This window comes from Mastomys coucha, unplaced genomic scaffold (genome assembly GCF_008632895.1).
Source record: "Mastomys coucha isolate ucsf_1 unplaced genomic scaffold, UCSF_Mcou_1 pScaffold12, whole genome shotgun sequence".
NCBI lineage: Eukaryota > Metazoa > Chordata > Mammalia > Rodentia > Muridae > Mastomys > Mastomys coucha.
The window spans coordinates 76188101-76192234 of record NW_022196894.1 but is presented as its reverse complement, the minus strand read 5'-3'; the positions used below and the strand labels follow the sequence as shown (position 1 = coordinate 76192234).

The 4134-nt window shown below is 34.5% G+C and overlaps 1 protein-coding gene across 1 annotated transcript in view; it reads left to right on the top strand.

The window, feature by feature from the left end:
• Nucleotides 1-4134, top strand: part of Tmprss15 (transmembrane serine protease 15) — a 117962-nt gene that overhangs the window by 50031 nt on the left and 63797 nt on the right. The window lies entirely within an intron of this gene.

Genomic DNA, 4134 nt, shown 5'->3' with positions numbered 1-4134 from the left:
CAGAAATCCGCCTGCCTCTGCCTCCCAAGTGCTGGGATTAAAGGCATGCACCACCACTGCCCGGCAAGTGATTTTTAAAATATATTATTTTATGCCTTTTACAAAGATATGATGATGAGAAGTACTGAAAACTCATTAGAGATAAGGAAATTAGCTTGTAACTATAGCTTTGAAATGATTCATTTGTAAGTGGACTTGGGTAAGATAATTAAATTTTTTGACCATTAGTCTGTTTTACCTTAATTTCATTTTTCAGTTGTTCATTATGAGCTCACAGAAATATAATTGAGTTTAAGATATTAGTTCAAGAACCATAAGTGTTATGAACTTGTTCATTGGTTCAGATAGTGTGGGTTTTAAAAATAGAATTTGTGAATGTATAAATTCTATTAGAAAAAAATACAGATTGTCTTCAGATAACTATGGATATGAATGACTTGAGAGCATCGATTGCAATGGAAAGCTAGAGCATGGAAAGTTAGCTTCATGTGAATGTGATGCTAGATTCTGTGTAGAAAGACCATCACTGAAGACAATACAATTTGAGTAAGTAGGGAAGTATGGAATAATTAGGGATAAGTAATTGTACTGGGAAGATACTACTGAGAAACTTGAAGTAACTCACTTGTAACACTAATAAACCCAGTGAATAAAGGTTGAAAACTTAGTTAAAAATATGTATTATAGATGTTAAGAGAAATCACAATCACAACAGAATGAAAATCTGTGTATGTTCATGTGTATGTGTGTATGTTTTCTTGTGCATGTGCATGTATATATGTGTAGATGTTTATATGTGTATATGTATGTGTATCTATATGTATATGTATACATATATGTATATGTACATGTGTGTATATGTATGTAGATGTATATGTATGTGTGTATGTGTATGTATACTTGTATGTATATGTTTGTATTTATGTGTATATGTGTGTATACATATATGCATGTATGTGTGTATGTATAGGTATGTCTGTATATGTACAGACATGAATAGAAACAAATCCATTCTTTAAAATGACCTGTCGTGTCACTGATAAAAGTGAGGTAATAATAGCCTCGCACTGACAGTACTGTGTTCTAGCACTGAGGATACAATTCACATGTTAGTTTCCACACAGTTGTCAGACTTCAGAGTTGAACCTTATTGTTCAATGAGATACTGTTTGCTGACCTGTTGGTTTCTTTTACCACAGCATTCTTTCCAGTGACAAGATTGTAGTGAGTTTTATGTTGATTTAACCAACATGTAAGGTCGTTTTGAAGTAGGGATGAATGTGAACATCTTTGAATCAATTACTCATTTCTGAATGATTTATCTGGTGAAACAAATTACAGCACTCATAGTCTAAGCATATGTATGGTGTAACTTATTATTAATGATCATTTGTGTCACAAAGAACGGTATTTTTCTTATTATGAGCTGAAGAGTAAATAGTTGACTTAATGTGAGCTGTGACTGATATCTAACTTAAAGAAAATTGAGAAGTTAAGTGTTTTTCAACATAGAAGCCTTTTATTTTTTTATTAGATATTTTCTTTATTTACATGTCATGATTTCTCCTTTCCCAGTTTCCCCTCAAAAAAAAAAAAAAAAAAAAAAAAAACAAAAAAAAAAAAAGAAAACCCAAGCCTTTTAAACTCTGGTTCTTTAAACAGAAACACCTCAATAATAGATAAATATGGCTAATCTCTATGCCTCAATTACCTGTTTTACTAACATAACCATAGTTAATGTATTTGCACAGTAATCATCAAAAGCCCTCTTCTTTTATTCATTTTTTACCCCTAAGTCCTGTACAAGATACTCTTGATTCATTTATGGATTAAAACACACACACACTCATATATATACATATATATATATTCTGGTTTCATATGTCACAAGTTATATTAAAATTAGAAAAATAAGCAGTTTACATAAAAAGTAATTTTCGTACATTAAATGTGCCTGAAGAACCTAGGAAAATATAAAGCTTTAAAAGTAGACATGGGAAAGAAATTATTCATTAAAACAAGGAAATCATTTGGATGTCATTGAAGAAGTGACATGAATCAAACTTCTAAGGGATCACAGGAGCCAGCCCTACCTCACTAGACCAAAGAAGCAAAGACAACCAAGAGAACAGAAGATAACGCTGGCTCCTTTCAGAAAAAGCCATTAGGCCCACACAGCTGGAAAGCGGTAACAAACAGTGAAGCGTATCTGACCAGGGATCCTCTGTGGCGGTGGCTTGTATGCTGAGGATTAGAAGGAACTGGCTTAAAGTCCAGCTCAGACAAGTGTTAGGGTTCACGGTAACCCATAGGAATAGCACAGTGTATAAGAAGGCAAGAGAGTGGAAGAGACACCCGCACCGGACTGCCCACTCTCCCAGAGAATCAGAGAGTAGATGTTGTAAGAAGTTAGCTTGTGAATGAAAGGAAGAGTAGTTGCAATTAGTAATTGCTAGTTAATAATAGCTAACACCTATTAATTTAAAATGAGATATTATACATAATTCTAGACATATACATATAAATATGCTCTTCATAGATGGCTGCTTCCAAAAGTCCAATGATATTTAATATTGAAAATGATGACATACGAGTGATCCTATTTAATTAGCCTGGAATAAATTGGTTCCAAGAGCTTGATCCCATATAGTTAAAGTACTAACTGACCCAAATGAAGTCTAACCATTAGATTGAATTATACCAAAATAGCCATATAACAGGGTCACCTTTTATTTCCTCTTGTGTTAAAAAAAAAAAAAATCTAATAAAGTTTCTACCGCACTTAACTAAAAGGAGTTAGATGAAAGGAAGGAAACCATTAGTACCTATTGACTATGACAGATATGAGTTGTGTAGTTGAATCCTTTGATGTTAAAATTTTCATTTTCTACTTTTGTGTCATTACTATAGAGGTAAAATAATTCTGTTGCTATTTCAAAGAGCCTACATGCTTTATAGGAGGAAAAAATGCTTTCTGCTTGCCAATAGATAACTAACGATGAAACTGGACAAAAGGGGAACTGAATGAATGTGGGGTAGAGATTTTAAATAGTTGGGAGGGTATTGTAGTCTCAGGAGAAAGTCATGTTGCAGGACTTACAAAAATTAGACAAGATCAAGCAGGTCAGAACGCCCTGGTGGCAATGGGTAATGAGGGTGAAGGTAGGGCTTAATAGGTCTCACTAGCTCACAAAGCTGTGATTTCATAATCTTCCAGTCATTCACCCCCACATCCCACCCCACACACACACACACTGCAGGTATTTTTCTTCCAACTGGCTTTTTTATGTGTCAGAAGATTGTGCGCCTGAAATGAAGGAGAATTAAATGTCTCCTGCAGTTCTTCTTATCCATGTAGGGTTCTTTTGTTCTTAACCTTCACTTTAAATGACACACAAGCCTAAATGGAACAGATAAACTTTGAATTAGCATCACTTAAGGGAAGAACATCTAAGCAGCTTAACTTTTTCCAGATCTTCTAAAGAATTCCCTCTTAGGGGAGCCACAGCCCCCTCAATCTTTGCCCTGTCAGCTCTCAGGGTCTCTTTGTACCCCTTAAAAGTAAAGGGAATTGGGAGATGGTGGCAGAGATGCAGGGCAATGCTTTGGCATGCTCAGAGGGGACCTATTTGTTCAGAACATGTAGGGCAAATGGGGTTAGTAGCATAAAAAGACTTCACAAATGTCGGGGTCACTAAAGGGCTAGCTAGTCTTTGGTTCTTTTTTCCCTCTTTTCAACATCATTGCAATTGTTTCCAATGCTTTGATTGGTAGCCTTGAGTAGACCTGGAAAATTAAGACCCTGATGTCTTAGCTAATAAGATTAAATTTTATTACGCCCTGCTCAGGTGCCTCTCTTCTTCTCTATCTTGACCTCTTCTTCTAGGAACCAAGATTGATAATAATAAGAGTTAGATATTTAAGATATATATATATAATCATTCAGTTCATCATTATATTCTACAAAGGTCAGGAAAATGCCTAACATGAGTGTCAAATAATGCTAACATTATTCTTTCATAGCATGAAAGTATTAACGAGGTAGCAGTGGTTCATGATTGTATTCTAAGTTGATGCTTGTGAGGAAAGCAGTTGCTTGGCTCAAATCAAATTATATATATATATATATATATA